The sequence below is a fragment of the Solea solea genome, chromosome 10 (genome assembly GCF_958295425.1).
Source record: "Solea solea chromosome 10, fSolSol10.1, whole genome shotgun sequence".
In the NCBI taxonomy this organism is placed as follows: Eukaryota; Metazoa; Chordata; class Actinopteri; order Pleuronectiformes; family Soleidae; genus Solea; species Solea solea.
Genome location: NC_081143.1, coordinates 11,674,518 through 11,692,450, shown reverse-complemented (window position 1 = coordinate 11,692,450; position 17,933 = coordinate 11,674,518). Strand labels below are relative to the sequence as shown.

The window sequence follows — 17,933 nt, the reverse complement described above, 5'->3', positions numbered from 1 at the left end:
TTTTTACTCGATGTTGATCCATGTGAGTGTAGTTGTTCACTTTCGTTGTTCTTTGTGTTATTGTTGATCCTGTTAGGAGGAGAGCTCAGATCAGCACTGTCGGTGGCTAACAGTTGTTTTTTCTAGCTCTGTTTTGTCAAAGTGAGCCTGGTCAGTGGATGATAGTTGAGTTTGGTTTGGTTTAACTGAGCTTCCAAAGGATAGTGATAAAGAGAAGCCTGTGACAGCCCCTGGAGAATGTGGGCATCGATCCCACTACCTCTCACATGCTAAGCGAGCGCTCTACCATTTGAGCTAATTCCCCTTTGTGACGAAGTGTTGCCGAATTTGCCACTGGCGTTGACAGAAAGGAAGTTCCTCTCTCAACTTCCTGCACCTAACACAGATGGAGTTATGGCATTTCACAGCTGATATTTGGAACCGAAGTAGCCTCTTAGATCATCTTAAAGAAATGGAATTAAAACATTTGTGGTTTGTCATCTGTGAAATGTAGGCCTTCTGTGTACAGGGTTGATATATCATTAGTTGGCCATTTACTAAATTTGATCTAAAGATATTTCAGAACACTCTCCGTGATTGGTCAAGCCCACAAAGAACCACAGCCCTGTTGCCTTCAAAGACCTGAGCTGCAACAAACTAGCTAAGTTATTGCTATGAGAGCCAAACATGGAATCTAGATTGCCTTGAATAGGAATCTTTCCTCAGTGTTTTTATAGATTTGTTTACTTTTCTCCATCTTTCCTTTTGGAATTGTCAATGCCAGGTATGAGGTGGCCAGCGCGTGATGGTTGGCAACTTTTGTAATTGACTTTGAGAGGTCTCTTCAGTCAAAGTCAGCCAGCACATATCGTTATGTTTTGTCAAAATAAAACTGAGAATGGTAGGTGGATGATAATTATGTTTGGTCTAATTGAGCTTCAAGAGGGTACTAACTTGGCTGGCAACTATTGCTATTGACTTTGAGAGGTCTGTTTGGTCAAACTCAGCATACATGTGACGTTATCGGATTAAAGACGAGTGCTTCATGGAGAATGTGGGCATCGATCCCACTACCTCTCGCATGCTAAGCGAGCGCTCTACCATTTGAGCTAATTCCCCTTTGTGAGGAAGAACTGGCAGATTCACCACTCGTGTTAACAAAAAGGAAGTTCCCCTCTCAACTTCCTGCACCCAACACAGATGGAAATATGGTGTTTCACAGCTGATATTTGGAACTGAAGTAGCCTCTTGGATCACCTTAAAGAAATTCAATTTGAACATTTGGGGTTTGTCATAAAAAACATTCTGTGAAATGTAGGCCTTCTGAGTACAGGGTTGATATATCATTGGTTGGCCATTTACTAAATTTGATCAACAGATATTTCAGAAGACTCTCCGTAATTGGTCAAGCCCTCAAAGAGCCACAGCCAATTTAAGAGAAGCCCTGTTGCCTTCAAAGACCTTAGCTGCAACAAACTAGCCAAGTTATTGCTATGAGAGCCAAACATTGAATCTAGTTTACCTTAAATAGGAATGTAATGTGATGTTGTCGGATTAAAGACGAGTGCTTCCTGGAGAATGTGGGCATCGATCCCACTACCTCTCGCATGCTAAGCGAGCGCTCTACCATTTGAGCTAATTCCCCTTTGTAAGAGGACTCAAACCACTCGTCCGGACAGAGAGGAAGTTCCCCTCAACTTCTTGCACCCAACACAGATGGAGTAATGCCATTTCACAGCTGATATTTGGAACTGAAGTAGCCTCTTGGATCATCTTAAAGAAATGAAATTTTAACATTTGGGGCTTGTCATAAAACACATACGGGAAATGTAGGCCTTCTGAGTACAGGGTTGATATATCATTGGTTGGCCATTTACTAAATTTGATCAACAGATATTTCAGAAGACTCTACGTGATTGGTCAAGCCCTCAAAGAGCCACAGCCAATTTAAGAGAAGCCCTGTTGCCTTCAAAGACCTTAGCTGCAACAAACTAGCCAAGTTATTGCTATGAGAACCAAACATGGAATCTAGATTGCCTTAAATAGGAATCTTTCCGGACAGAGAGGAAGTTCCCCTCTCAACTCTCAACTCCTCAACAGAGATGGAATTATGCTATTTCCCAGATGATATTTGGAACTGAAGTAGCCTCTTGGATCACCTTAAAGAAATGGGGCTTGTTATATAAACTGTTGGCATATGTGGTTTTTATGTGTATCTAGATGAAATGTCACTGATTGGTTAATTTCTTAACAAGACCTGATGATATCTAGCAAGACTCAACATGACTGATCAAGTTAATTTAAGACAAGCCCTGTTTCTTGTACAGACTTCAGCCACAAAGAAACTAGCCAAAATTAATCCAGCCTGGATTAAATCTTCCCAAGTGACTGCAATGTGAGTCAAAAATGAAATATAGATTGTCTTTGATTGGAATCTTTACTGAATGTTGATTTATGTGAGTGAAGACTGTTCTTTGTGTTACTGTTGATCCTGTTAGGAGGAGGGCTCAGATCAGCATCATTGGTGGCTGACAGTTGACTTTTGAGCTCTGTTTTGTCAAGGTGAGACTGGTTGGTGGATGATAGTGGAGTTCACTTATCAGGATAAAGAGAAGCCTGCAACAGACCCTGGAGAATGTGGGCATCGATCCCACTACCTCTCACATGCAAAGCGAGCGCTCTACCATCTGAGCTAATTCCCCTTTGTGAGTATGATTTGGCAAATTCGCCACTCACCTTGACTCGCCTTGAAAGGCGGAGCTAAAATCTACATAGTGCATTGGAGAGAGCACCCTCTCGATCTGGTGGCTCTCAAGGTCTGCATGGTGGACCTCTCTTGATGATACTGAATTGATGTTGCACTTGTAGTCAGTTAGGGTTTTTGATGCCTCTCCATAGCCTCCGGGGATCTTTAGTAATGAAGTGCCCTTCTATGCGTTGTCTGTACCAGTCCATGGCCTCGCTAATGCCCTTTTTTTAGGTCTCTGTGGGCAGCTCTGTAGGCCAGCATGTTCTCTGACCTGAATGCAGCATCCCTCATCCTTAGCAGTTATTTCACATTGCAGTGAAACCAGGGGTTCTGGTTTGGAAACACTTTGATGGTTTTGTTGCTCAGTACTGCCTTAGTACGAAAGTTAATATAGTATAGTCCAGGACAGTAGAAGTGTGCTCATCCAAATTATCCTCCTGAGAAATAACCTCCCACCTTGTGCACCCAAAACAGTCCTGCAGGGATGCAGCATTATGTGGGTGGCCTTTGGTGGAGCAAAAGACCAAAACACCAAACCAAACAATAAACATGGTTGGCAGTCTGTAAATCAGAATTTAAATTATGAAAAAAAATGGGTGAACACATAACAAATCATGATAAATTTCATGACTTAATACATGCTTAAATCACACACCTTCAGTTCCCTAATGGAAGAATATTTTAGAGACAGTTGGTATAGTTTAATGAGTTCAGCACCTATAATATACAGTATAATACTGTTCCTTTTGTTCTAAATATGTCTTCCTGCTAATTGACTGTTTTATTACACTGTCAGGTTGCATCAATTAGGAACAAATGGTCAAACACACACTTATATTCTGCAGAAGTAAAGTGCCGGACTGTAACTGTTACCCCTTTCACTGTGCACCTGGCAGTGCACATTTTAGTGATCCTAATAGACTAACAAGACCTCCTGTTCATTGTGTGACTTTTCTGTGACACCCCAGCACACACAAACACACACCTCCACTTATTCTGGCCCTGCACTGATTACCTCACACGGCTTTTTCCTTTGACTTTGAAGAGAGACAGAATATAGTTTCCTCGTTGTTAGCAGCCATTTCCTCCACAGCTAATGGCTGGTTATATTTCTCCAACAATCCCTTTTACGTTTGTGTTGTTCCCCGCAAATATGAATACTCCTGCCCTTGGGAGTTGTTCCATTTTACATCTCTCACTCTCTCCCTCCTGCATTCATCACTAGTCTCCACAACAAAGTGGCAACACCTCGGCACCCATATCACCAGTCTTTAAATAGGACTCAATTTATTTGAGTTTGCCATGGCTGTTTGCTCCACCTGGAAGCTGCCACCATCTCCAAGGGGGTAGTTTTTCAGTGTTCCACCTATAGTGCCAAGAAGGCAGCTATTGTCCTGGTTCCATTTCCTTGCTAATTACTCTGTTTTACAAATGTATGATTGTTTTTGCATTTCGTGTAACTGTTGGTACTTGTGGCTTTATGCCTGTTTTCAGCATCAAAGCTTTCTTTTAAGCCAAAAAAAAGTGTGCTTACTGTGAACTCAAAGCATGGCACAGATGTCTGAAAATCCCCGCAGAAAGTGCAAAAACACCCCGCTTGTTTCTCTCTTTTTTGGAGTAGTGTGAATATGTTGCAGAAACAATACTTAGAAGCAAGTCAGTGCAGTCAGCACAGCGTGTCATGCAGGCTCTGTTCAAACGGGAGTTATGAGACAGCAACTTTGAAGTCCAGGAAGTGCAGAACAGAAGGTTAACTTTAGCATTTGGAGCTCAGTTCTAAGTGGGTCATACAAATTGTATGACTTTGTTAACAGACCTTTGTCTCACCATTCCTTGAAGAGCAAGTGTTGGCTGTGACTGTTTTCCTAATTGTATTTCCATTGAGGTCGCACATCTTTTGCAGTTCTTATCAACCATCTTGTGCATGTATTATTTGTACAATACATTTACAATGTGTAAAACTATTTACACATTCAGTGACTTTTCTTTCCAGTAATCTTGCCTACTTCCGCTTTAATATGGAAGTAAGAAATATTATTATCCTGCTACCTTTCTAGCCTGATGACAGTTGTTTCTTGGCATAAGAAACTGAAGTATATAGATGTTTGTTGACTTTTATTGTGTTTGTCTGAATAGAAGCCCACAAATAAATTAAATTATGACTTTTACCTCTTCATAGAATAACATTTGTATAATGTACAATTTGTGCATATGCCTGGCATTTTTTTTTTTGGTTTTGTCACTTTAATTCAACTGGACTTCTATTTTGTCTTTAGTGTTTGTTCAACACCTGCTCAAGGTGGAGCTGGTCCAGCCTGAAGACTATAAACAGTGCCACAGCATCCTTTCTTCCGTCTTTCAGAATCCCTTTCTCTGGCTTTCTCTTTTTACTTTTTCTTCATTTTATTTTGATATACTTTATTCATTCCAATTCCTCTGATGGCTACACAGGGCCAGCAGTCTGTCTTGCGACTGAAACAGGTAGAAAAGGAAGAAAAGAGAAAACAATCATGCAAAATGTCAAATGACAAAAGTGTGTTAAAAAAAATATTGACTGATAAAAAAAATACACACATTTAGAGCTTGTGAGACCTTTTTAATAGCTGATAGATTGCAACCTGGTTGCTGTGTAATACAATGCAATTTCACCTTTCAGGCATTTCTGATTTCCTAATTGATGGGTTTTGAAAGTGCTGAAAAGACCCACATCTCAAAAATAATTGTGAAAGAATTCTAATTAAAAAAGTTCATTTGTGTTTTCAACCTCATTTGTCATTCTAAATTGGTGAATTAGTCCAGGATAAGTGACTCTTACACAAATCTCACAAAATACCACAAGTAAGCAAGGTCAATGTCCAATGGTCCAAGCCCTGTTCAAGACCTCTAACATGACTGTTAAAATGCTAGTAGCATATTTACGTATGATGAAGATGACTCATTTTGTATTCGGGAGGAGCACAGTGATTTCCAAGTGCTGTGTGCATTCAACACATTCAGATGCATCAATTCCACTGTGGGGATGTGCCTGCATCTCTCTCCCTCCCTCCTCTGTAGCTCCATGGCATAGCGTATTGGCTCACATATGACCTGACTCTAGAATGGGGTCTTTAACTCAAATGACCTGGGGGCCACATGAGCTTTACCTACAGAAGTCCAACTGTGTGGGAAAAAAAAAACAACTGTTAAGGAGGAGTGGGTGATATGACCTGAACATTATCTAACTGTATTCCATATAGCAAAAACGGTTGTGATGATTTCACATCTTTTCTAAATGAAAGTGTTTTGATTCGTAATGATACACAGATTTTGGATGTAAAATGAATCTATAAATATCAAGAATGGAACAGAAGCGCTTGAGTGTTTTTACTTTTTAATGAGTACAGGATGTGTTGTGTTTGTGATACATAGTGACAGGGCTGCCAACTCTCACGCAATCGGTGTGAGAGTCACACAAATGTCACACGCACTCCTGCTACACCTCCCATTCCACACGCATTTCTAGGAGTTCAGCCAAGCACCCGCCCTAGTTAAAGCTGATTTTCATTTTTGCGGGAAAAGCCTGTTGTCAGTGCCGGATTCTTACCCAGAACATGATTGGATATTTACGACAGTGTAGACGTGTTTTGCACGTGCGCAGAACGGATCGAGTTTCCGGTACGGGTCGAGTAGTGACACACACCACGCGGACCTTCCAACCACCAATGGTAAGATTCAGCTCTTGCCCCTGCTAACACAAAACATTAAACATTAAAACATTAATAGAACGTTAAGAGAATGTTCACTCACACAAGCCTAACATTCCCAAACGTTGAGAGAACCAAAAACTAAAATGTTCTCCTGTAGTTGCACTGTGGTCTCCACACAACATCCCCATTTAGTTGTATGTTGGTATTTTTGTTTACAACTAAAAGAGAAGATTCTGAGTACATTACAGTTGATTCACCTTTAGGTTAAAATTTAAGGTTAGGCTGTTTATCCTTTTCAGACAACTGTACATATGAACCACAGAGGATATATTTATACCTCCATTTCTCTATTTGGGTTGGTGAAAATAGTAGGTTATAGTAATAGGTTCTCTCAATGTCTTTCAAAATCCACTCAGTTGCTTAGTTCAATGTTAAAGTTTCACCCCCATGCCAATGAAAGAATTGCATTCTGGTGAACGATTGAAGCCCCGTTCTCACTTCAACCCAATTTGTTGATCTTGTACAGCAAATCCACTATGAGCATCACTAGATTCCATTGCCCCTCTGAAAAGGGAGGTAGTGAGTCAGAGAAGATTCACCCCTTGGTATAACTGCACATGTTGTACTCCTTTGTTCATTTAAAAAAAGAAAAGAAAAGAAGAAAGCCCACCCACACATGGGGAGAACATGCAAACTCCACACAGTAATTGTACTTGAATCTGAACCTGTGGCCTTGTTGCTGTAAGGCAACAGTGCTAGCCACTATTATGAGATATTTTGAAAATAAATGGAAACGGGTATATGAGTCATGGTTATTACATAGAAAAGTACAGCAGGTGTTTCTAGGTAACAAGTCCCTGTATTAAATATCATATGAACTGCTTTACCTTGAAGCTAAAATGGTATGCTGGACATAATGGAGGAAGGATTTTTACTTTAAAATACAGAAATGACCAAATTTTGATTTCTGTACACTTTCATATAAATATAATTATTAATCTTATGGTAACACATATATATATATATATGTGTGTGTGTGTGTGTGTGTGTATATATATATATATATATATATTTACACAAACCTTTCTAGAACAGTGGTGACCAACATGGTCCCTGTGGACACCTGAGGCAACTTAATTGTGCCAAAGTTGATAGACATGATGCTTTTTGTGAACAAAACCAATATAAAGCTGCTGCTGAGGATGTTGACCTGGTTTGACAGCTGATTATTGTGATCCATCACTGAACATATTTGCAGTTTAGTCCGAGGTTTGCACCTCGCAGCAGAGTGTCAACCACACCACATTACCTTACACTGTCGTGCACAGCTGAAGGGTCCATTAATTCTGCCAGCTGAAGACACTGAAAGGTCTATGCATGTTTATGTAGTCGACTGAGATGTGTCCTGACTGAGACAGACAGATTTCTGTGTGTATGTGAGAGAGAGAGAGAGATGTTTATGCTTATATGTCAGGCACACAGACAGAGTGACTCTCAAAACAGATCCAGACACAGGAAAAAGTTAATAGTCTTTAATGCAAAAACTGGTTGAAGACACGAGAGAGCAGTCAGTCAGGCAGAGGAATCAAAAACACAAGTACCGCTCACAGGTGAACAGCAGGTTAGGATCAAAAAACACAGAAATACACAATGGATTGCTGCAGTGACCTCATTTGGGTAAAGACAATGTATATTGTATGCACAGGGAGGGGAAGCGACAATGAGACAAGTGCATGTAATTAGGGTGGGGAAAGCAATCTCACAAGCAGAAAACTTGATAGGATGCTGTGAATGAAAACAGACTACCAGAATAAAACTGACGGTTTACAAATGTTAAAATTAATGTAAAAGTCATGCTGTCTGTTTTTTTTACATAACTTAAAATGTATTGATTTTGATTGATATGACAAACTTTTCTCAAGTTTTATTAACTTTTTTTATTTTAACGATTAAAAGCGTAACTCAGCCGACAACGGCTGTATCAATTTGAAGTAATTTTATTATGCAGCAGAATGTGTTTGTAGAGCTGTTTCTATTGGGTCCCTGGGGAGACAGTGTGTGTGTGTGTGTGTGTGTGTGTGTGTGTGTGTGTGTGTGTTCACTTGTAGGGGTTGTCACTTGATGGTTGGGAATTAGGGTGTCAATGTCTGGTTGGCTCAGCAGCAGGCCTATATCAGGACCCAAATGCACAGAGTGTCCAGCTGTCTCACAGGGCAGGAGAGACACAAGGCCACCAATGCCAGGGACAGCCATGTGCTCAACCCATGGAAAACCAGTGAGCGTAATGTGAGGTATTTTACCTAGAAATTATACGATAATATTACCTATAACCATATAATTATTATATTAGGGCCCTATAATTGTACCATTATCATATTATCACCAAACTACCATGGATATCAAGGACAGTAAGAACTTTTAAAAGCCACACTTGATCAATGATGAAGCACACCCTGTCCTTGCTCAAAACTAAAAACATCTAAAATAACAAGAACCTTAACATGGTTAGTTGGGTTTAAAGCCAGTACTTTGTCTCTCTGTGTCAGTGCTGTCACCTCTGCCTTTCCTCTCTCTCTCTCTTTCTCTGTTTCCAACCAACCAATGTCTGACCTGTCTGCCATGATGACCATTAAGGCTGGCCCAGCAGAGCCAGTGGGGCCTGCTGCTTCCCCCGCTTGTGTCTCCACTGCTGTGTGCTGAGCTCATTGGCCTGGAGCTGCTAACAACCTGTGCATTCAGACAGTTGATGCTACAAATGGAGCTGTGCACTGGACCGAGTCCAGAGATGAACAACTGAAGTGCTGCTCAATTCCTCCAGCAAGGGAGGAAGGGAGCAGGAGAGAACTTCTGTTCTCTGCTGAAGCCAATACTCTGTGTGTGTGTGTGTGTGTGTGTACATGTGTTTCTGTGTCACATACATTATGAAATAGCACAATGTGTTGGTCCGATTATTCACACTGCTCGCATGAAAATGTAAATGTCATTAGAGGAAAAGATAGAAACAACTGTAGCTTCACACTCAGCCTGTTAGTGTTTTTGTTGTGTTGTGTGGCGTCTCAGTCTCATGTTGTTTGTGTCTGGCTGAGTGCAGAATTTGTGAATGTGCGTGTGAGTAAATTATTGAACTCATGAATGAATGGGAACGTCACTGCTCTCTGTTCAGCTGTCTCTGTCAACCGAGCATGTGGAGGAAATATTCTGCTCGTCCGCTTCACTACATTTAACTGAGCAGTTACAGCATTTACTTCAATTCAATTCAATTTTATTTGTACAGCACCAAATCACAACATACATTATCTCCAGGCACTGCACATATAGACAACATTAGTGAAAGCAGAGAAACTCAACAATTCACAGCAAACACTACCCTTACTTACCTTTTACCCTTAATCAGCAAAAAACATCCTAAAATTAGATATATTTAAATATCTGCTATACAATAAATATATCTAAAATATATTGAATTTTTAAAAATAGTTGTAGAACTTATAGTAGTATTTTTTTACTTAGTCATTATTTCAGTCAGTTCTTGTTTTGTGTTGTACCAGTTTTATTAGATTTGTGATTATTTATTAGTTTTGCCTCCAGTTGTCTTTTTAATGAATGTTTCTAAGATATACAGTCTGACTAATATGGATTAAGTGGGAATATTGCCAACCCCTTCCCAGTGGAACTCCAATCCTTCAATATAAGCTACCTATAGCGGAGGTGAAAGTAGTAGAAAGTAGGCGGAGCGGGTGATGTGGTTTATGTGAGCTGTAAAGGAGAGGTTGCTCTCAAGGATGACACCCAGACTGTTGACCTGAGGGGACAGGAGAACAGTAGAGTTGTCGACCGATAGAGATAAATAAAAAGGTTTGGAAAGAATGGATTTGAAACCAATGAGGAGAAATTCAGTTTTATTGGCATTGAGTTTGAGACAGTGCGGGAAAACCAGATTTCAGAATGGTTATTTGTCTTTGTGCGGCCCTAAGACGGACTGGTCACATGTCCAATTTGCCCTACGTCAGCTGGGATTGGCACCTGTGGCCCTGCGACCCTCATGTGGGGGATAAAGCGGTAGACGATGAATGGATGTAATTAAATGTGTAGACAATTCCATTTATATTCAGAGCAGGAATGTGGACATCTGTTTTATTTAAATCAATATGTATTTTGAACCAGATTCAAAAATATGGTTTACATTTTTTATAGCAGAGGGAAGTTTAGAGATGGATGTCTTTTAATCACACCATAAATCAGAAAAAGTAGACAAACAACTGCCATAAAAAAATGCAGTTTCACCATGTGTTTTTAAGAATGAAACTAAACAAAATAAATCAGACTATGAATAATGTATAAGTGAACAGCTTTGTAAAAACCTTCAGAATGCCAACAGGAAAAAAGGTGTGGTGTTGGCAAGTGCTGCCGAAGTTAACTTTCAAACAAGCAAAAACAACCTTTAAGAAGTTATTATCATGTGATCGCTATAGCGACTGGTAGCTGACTCAAGCAAAGAAAAATAATATTGAGCTAGGGTGCATGCACCAGAAATGACTGGAACCTGACATTTGTAAACTGCTCACTACCCTGCACCAAAGTCCATAGTACAGAAAAGATTCTCCAACATCGAGCATGTGCAAATTTGGTGAACTTTTTTTTTGAGTGACCAAAATCTGTTTTTTTGCTTGTCCCTGTGTCTCAGGTTGGTTCTTGGTGCAGGGAGTGCACACAACACAGTCAGTGACATTTCTCCATTCTGCAGACTTTTTTGTACCTCAAATTATACCTCACTTAGATTTTACAGTATATGTCATGCCTTGTTACTACATTTAGCACACACACACACACACACATAAGCAGAGCCTGGCCAGCACACAAGGAAACAAATGGTGTGCTGTGTTAAGCGTGGGCTCCCCCATGGCCCCATCCTATCAGACTCTATAATCAATGGAGGCATCAGGGAGAGCACGGCCACAGCTCTTAGGTGGAAATAACAGACTTCAGGCACCTGCCAAGTCGGCAATAAGAAGATACAAATGGCCTGTTAATTGGAAAGGCTTCGAGTTAAAGAATGATGCATTCAGTGCATACCTGACAGGAGACATTATATGGATATACAGTATATATATCTAATTTCATGCTGTTGTTTTATTCATTTTTGTCATCTATTTTTGTTGAAGGCTGTTTTATAATCGTCACCCTTATTGTTTTAGTCATGTATTTTTTCTACAGTTCTACCAGTCACACTTATATATACATATATATATGTCTGTGTATGAGAACGCAATAGTTAATGTCACACAACCAAGATAATGTCCTCTGGCCTCTATTTTCATCTTAAGTGAATATGGTTTATACTAACAGGAGAGTATTTTACTGCATCCCCACAGATCCAGAGAGATGGCGGAGGTGAATCACTGCTATGAAATGTGCTCACGGTGAGCAGAAGAAGACAGACCAATGGTAACCCACAGGCCACATATTTTCTGCTAGCTCTTGCTAAATCATGGACTGCAAAGCAAAGTTAACAGCAATTATTTGCATTACTGCCTGTTGATAATGCTAACATTATGTTACATTATGCTTACCCTTCCAGTGGCAACATCGCTATATTTAGCTTGTAGAATCCAGAGTTGTTTCCCTCCAGGCTCTTGTAAATGTTCAGTAAACTCTCTGGAGTGAAATGAATGGAAGTTAATCAGGAAGTTGAAGATGAAGATGCATTGATTTATATCAGTATCAGACCGATACCGATATCGATACCAAGTATCGTATTGGCTCATCCCTAGCATTGCACATGTTGTCTTAATGAAACTCGCTGACAGTTTGCTAATAATAGAAGACCAACTTTGAGTCACACCATTCTAATCCAAATGCCAAATGATCACAGAATTTGACAGACATAAAAACAACAAAGCTGGTGGTGCCCTGAGACTTTTGCATATATTGTACATATTTTGTTGATGAAGCAGTTCGATATCACAGAAAAAGCAAATGTGAAGTGTTTTTCTTCCCCTGCTTTGAATGTTGAAAAAGACATGGGCACAGTGAGCATTTTGATGGACATTACCCTGTTTATGATTGTCAGTGTTGCACCATGGGAGCTGCCAAACATATTTTCATGTGTCACAAATATGCTGGACAGCCAAATGTGAGGAGAGGACTGGTGGAGGGAGGCTGACACAACATCCATGTGCAGTGATTGTTAGAGAAGTGATACACAGATTGGCTGTGATGCAGGGGGAATTCAGAGGCCAGTCTTGCTGAAATGATTCGCCTCAATGATAGAGGGGTAACCTTGAGTCCTACATGGGCCTTGCTTCGTGTTACACAAAAAGTGGTCAGAGGTAAACATGGGCCCTTTATTGCTCACCCTGCAGTTTTATCAGCTGTGCGTCACTATGAGGCTACGGTATCTCTCCATAGTATGCACATTTTACTCCTAATCTAAGCTATGTATGAATCCAATAGCGCTATCACGTCCATGGATGTTGTTAAATGGGTGCAGCATTGTGTGTGGGGCCTTAAATCTGTTTCTAAAGTCACATTATGGGGACACTATGATGTAAATTATTACATTTTAAGGTGAAGACATGTTAGGTTTAGGCCAGTAGCTGGTTGGGGTTAGAGTAAGTCTCCAGTCAATGTGATGTCCACTGAAGTCATGAAAACCAGACTGTGTGTGTGTGTGTGTGTGTGTGTGTGTGTGTGTGTGTTACCACATTGACAAAACACAGTAATGCCCTCTTATCTCAGATACTGGCCTTGCGTTAAGCTTTAAACCAACATATGGAATACAGAGACGATAGGGAAAAAATAAATTACATAAAAACATGCTCTATTTAAAACCTACAACTACTAACAACTGATTCTAATGATGATAAAAACAATTACACTTTATTGGTGATGCTGTATTTTATTTACTTCCATCATTTCATAGTCATTTGTGACTCATTTTCAATCCTCTAGTGATTTTGGCAAGACTTTGAAACTTCAGTTGTTTTCTTTTTTCCTTTAGTTTTTCTGTTTTGGACTTCTTTCTTCGCTTTTCAGTTCTTTTGTTTGTGTGGTTCCTGCTTTATTTTATTGTTATGTCTTGGTGTGGCGGTGGTAGCAGGAACCAGAAGGTTGGGGTTTAGATCCATAGCTCCTCAAGTCTGTATGCAGATATGTGGTACTTACACCTATATTGGTACATTGGTATATAGTTGTCATCAGACTAGAAAACACCACATAAATACAGACAATTTATCACATTTATGTATGCATAGGTTTATAATCTTTCTTCTAAACTTCTAAAATCTCCATGACAGTATAAAAAGACGGACATAGATCAATTACAAAGGAATAGGAATAGGAAAGGGAATAGATTGGCATTTAGAGTAATACGCTTATGCAACCCCTTGCTGAGAATAAGGATGGATGCCACTTTGATGTCTGCGGATTAACTACAGTATCATCATGGTGTGGTGAGTTGTTTACCTGGGAAACAGGAACAGGCAGCTTGCCCACCCTACCCCAGTCCAAAGATTTCAAGACAACAAAACATTTACCTTCCAGCTACGTTCTCATATTTATTTAATGTTAACAATGTAAAAATCAAGGTTTGTAGATATTGGCAACTATGTTAACTGTTTATTTTATATGCGTAACAAAGATAAATCTCTATTATGTATGTACTATAGTATTATTATCATTTTATCAAGTACATCTCAAACCTTAGGCATCAGTCCCCTCAACATTTTAAATATGTTTTAAATAGTTCCATATGGAGTGCATGTTCTCCCCATGGGTGCGTGGGTTTTCTCCAGGTTCTCTGGTTTCCTCCCACAGTCCAAAGACATGCAGATTTGAGGATTATGCAAACTAGACATTGTAAATTGACTTACAATTGAATTACATGTGAGTGTGAAGTGGATGGTTGTTTGTCTCTATATGTGTCCCTGTAATGGACTGGCAACCTGTCCAGGGTGTGACCCGCCTTTCGCCCTATGTCAGCTGAGATTGGCATCAGCGCCCCCGCAACCCCCACAACAGCATTGTGTCAATGGCCAACGATTCAGTCGAACGAATCATTTGTGAACTGAATCACTTACTGAAAGGATTCATTCATCTCGACAGCGGGCAGATGGTGGGGCAAAAGTGACTGTTCCCTGCAAAACAGTCAGTCACTCTGTGATGGAATCCCTGAAAACATGAACACACATACACGTCTAGTTCCCTGTTGCTTGGCCTATAATGAGAGGTAATGTAGTAAAGGTATTGTACTTCAAGTCAATACATAATTAAAAGTGCTTAGCATTACACATACATAATTAAAGACAAAGGTTTCAGTGATTATTTAGTGCTAGATTTAATTATTTTTATAATTTTTATTATGTGCACCGGTATATAAAGTGATTTGTTCATTGAACTTACTGTGCATGATTCAGCAAACTAGTATACTGGATATGTGCACTGAGAGATTCAGCAGCTTAAACTGTCAGAATCAGCCTCAGCAAATCCAAGAATAATGCCGAACGTATACTGAGCTGAATAATGAGTCTGCGCTCTGGTCATGCACGAAGTACTGCATGACGATTTGGTGAACAAATCTTTTGAACGACTCTTTTTAATGAACGGATTCCTGTGATTCAGTTCACTGAAAAAAACAGTTTTTCCCATCACCAGAGGATAAAGTGTTAGAAGAAGACGCGCTTTAAATATTAATATGATTAGTATGAATAATAAAGGCCAGCTTGTTCTGACAAGGTTTGTCAGTTTGTATGTTTCTTCTCTTTTTGTTTGTTCGCTGAATAAAATGTAGTTGCTCAATGGTCTCATCAGTTGATTGGAGGACACAGATTGAACCCCCCACTGACGAGAGGAGAGAGGAATACCCACATTAGGTGCAGCATTAAGTTAATTTACCTTCTCTCGTTCACTTTATGAGAACAGAATATCTCACATCGCACTTGATCACTACCTCACAGGTGGTAGTTTGACTAACTTGAGCTGCTAGGCCTGAATTGAGCCGAGAGTAAAATTTTTGTGCGTTTCTGCACAAATATGGACTACTATTTTTTGCAGAAAATGTGACAGTAAAATGAATGAGCTCCCTCGTGAGCTCAGAAGTGTACTGCAAGAATAAATCATAATAAGTCATCCCCAATTTCACTGCATTCCTGCTGAGAAGTCTGAGAATTCTGAGAATATTGGGCGAGCCAGTGTGAGTCATTGTTAGCAATTCCAGTCAATAACAAAGCTCTATATGGTATTTTGTGCACTCAAACAGCGTAGCAACATTTACTGGGAAACAAAAATGACAGAAGTGCTATTACCGGTAAAATAGCAGTGTTAATATGCAGGCAGACATCGTGGATTCTTAACGCAGGGTACATGAGGTTGGTCCGAGTTTCCGAGTTGGAAATCCGAGTTCAGGGGGTGTTCCTGTGTGTACAAATTTTCCAGCAAAAAATATTTAAATTTGCTTTGCAATTTGAAGTTTACTGGGAAAGCAAGGTGACTCCTTGCAGAAGTTTTATTTTCTAAAGACTGTGGCTTTGAACCCATCAATGAGACCGATTTATAGAGATAGGCCCCTATAGATTGCAGGCCATTGAAGACCTCCAGGGAGCTACAGATGGGAAGCCGACATTGGTGGGGGTGGGGGTAACGGAGCAGTGAAGCAGTATAGTAACATGGATTGCAGTAGGAGCAAAGGAATGGCACAGGAAAGGTGGTCTAATTATCCTTCAGCTGGAAACTGGAATCAAGGAAAACTCAAAAACCAGTGGAATGAGCAGATGATTATAATTATTCAGATCTCCAGCCTGAATCAACTATTACTAATTAATTAATACCTGTTTACAGATGTAAAAAAAAAAAAGAAACAGTCACATTAACTGTCATATTAACAGCAATGACAGTAGGGAGCAGAATATCAGAACAAATATAAAGAACAGAAGGGTTCATTTGCAGTGTGGATTGCTTACAAATGAAATAGTAAATATGAATAATAATCACACAACACTCAAATATATTTTTACGAATCATAATTTATTAGGCTAATAAAAAATTCTGAATGAAAACTTTGGGGCAGAACTTAGAACATGCTGGAGGAAGACAAACAATGACGGTCATCCAAAAAACAGTTAATTTCCTCTGAAAAGCAGAGATGGACACTGCATTTCCTGCAGAGTGTATTGGTGTAGCCTTTATTACAGTGTCTACCGTGTGCTGCCTTTGTCTTCACTGGGAAATATGTGATCATGTCCTTACACACATCCACTGGTGCTACACATGAGCTCTTTGGAGCAGTCAAAGGGTTCTGTGGTGTTACCGTCATGGATGTCAAAGGGTTCTGTGACGTCACCGATGATACTGGGCTCCCACTGCCTTAAGATGGGTGCTCTTTCCTTGGTGTGTTGATAGCTGTGTTTGTCTGAATAAGATGATTAAACAATCACTTACAATGCTAAACATGTATTAAAAACTGTAATCAGTGAAATATTAAATATGGTAAACAACAGAAATGGATTCACCTGTTCACAGACAACCTGGAATCTTCACCAGAGTTTCAATCTCGTTCAGGGTTACAAGGTTCTGAAGTATCGGGTGATTAAAAACCAGAAAGGTTTCTTTTCTATTTCAGTTTAATCCTTAGGACCAACATTGCAAGATGTTCAAAACATAACAATGAATGTCATGTTTCCAATTTTAAAGAGAAGTTAATTACATAATTCATTAAATGGGGTGATCTTCAAACTGTATCATTATCTTTATCAGCATGTTTTGAAACTGTAGTACATAACATAACTAATGTGAAAAGAAATGTGCACAAAAGCTCCCTCATTCAGGTCTGATAGTATTGCATGGCAGAGCCTATTTCCAGATGCAGGACACAGATAATTAATAATGTTCCGTTTCTGTTCATGAGGATCAGACAAAGGCATAATAATGACATCCGCAACAAACAAAAAAATCGACAAACGTTACACACTCCAGCTTTAATACCAAGCCCGAACAGAGCCAGTGTAGTTGGTGTGTTTTAAAATGTGTTAGTATGTCAAACAGAGGTGGGAGTGTGATCTTTTTCTGCTTCGTCTGCATCAACTCAATTACTGGGACATTGTGTGTTACGCTGCTACAAGCACCAAACCATTTTCTCTCATTTTTATTAGCTGTGGAGTCGAGCAACATGATAAACACAAGCTTTGTTAAAAAAAAAGGGGGGGGGGGCAGACTTGCAAGGACTCAACAGTAACAAAATCATCATTTAACCTCCCGCAATAGTTTAGAGCATAAATCCTGCTCATACTATTGATTTTTGTTGCTGTGGCATTACACTCTTACAACACTGCTGCAGGGCTGTTTAATGGGTAAACCTCAATTGGTATCAGTGGTCTGAATGGAGGTGATTACACTGGGACATGTACTTTATTGAAAAATGAATGAATTAATGGAGTTATTTTGGAATATATTTCTTGTATCATCATCCCTTGACCTTTACATTTAAATTAGTAATATCTTTTGGGGGATACAATCATATGTGTTAA

The 17,933-nt window shown here is 39.6% G+C and overlaps 3 non-coding genes across 3 annotated transcripts; all 3 read right to left on the bottom strand.

Annotated features, from left to right (window-relative positions):
* Positions 1-1,025: 1,025 nt before the first annotated feature.
* On the bottom strand, positions 1,026-1,098 carry trnaa-agc (transfer RNA alanine (anticodon AGC)). Its single transcript has one exon. It is a non-coding gene; the product is annotated as a tRNA-Ala (tRNA).
* A 453-nt stretch (positions 1,099-1,551) lies between these two features.
* Positions 1,552-1,624, bottom strand: trnaa-agc (transfer RNA alanine (anticodon AGC)). Its single transcript has one exon. It is a non-coding gene; the product is annotated as a tRNA-Ala (tRNA).
* Positions 1,625-2,608: 984 nt separating this feature from the next.
* Positions 2,609-2,681, bottom strand: trnaa-ugc (transfer RNA alanine (anticodon UGC)). The gene has a single exon. It is a non-coding gene; the product is annotated as a tRNA-Ala (tRNA).
* Between the last annotated feature and the right edge of the window lie 15,252 nt (positions 2,682-17,933).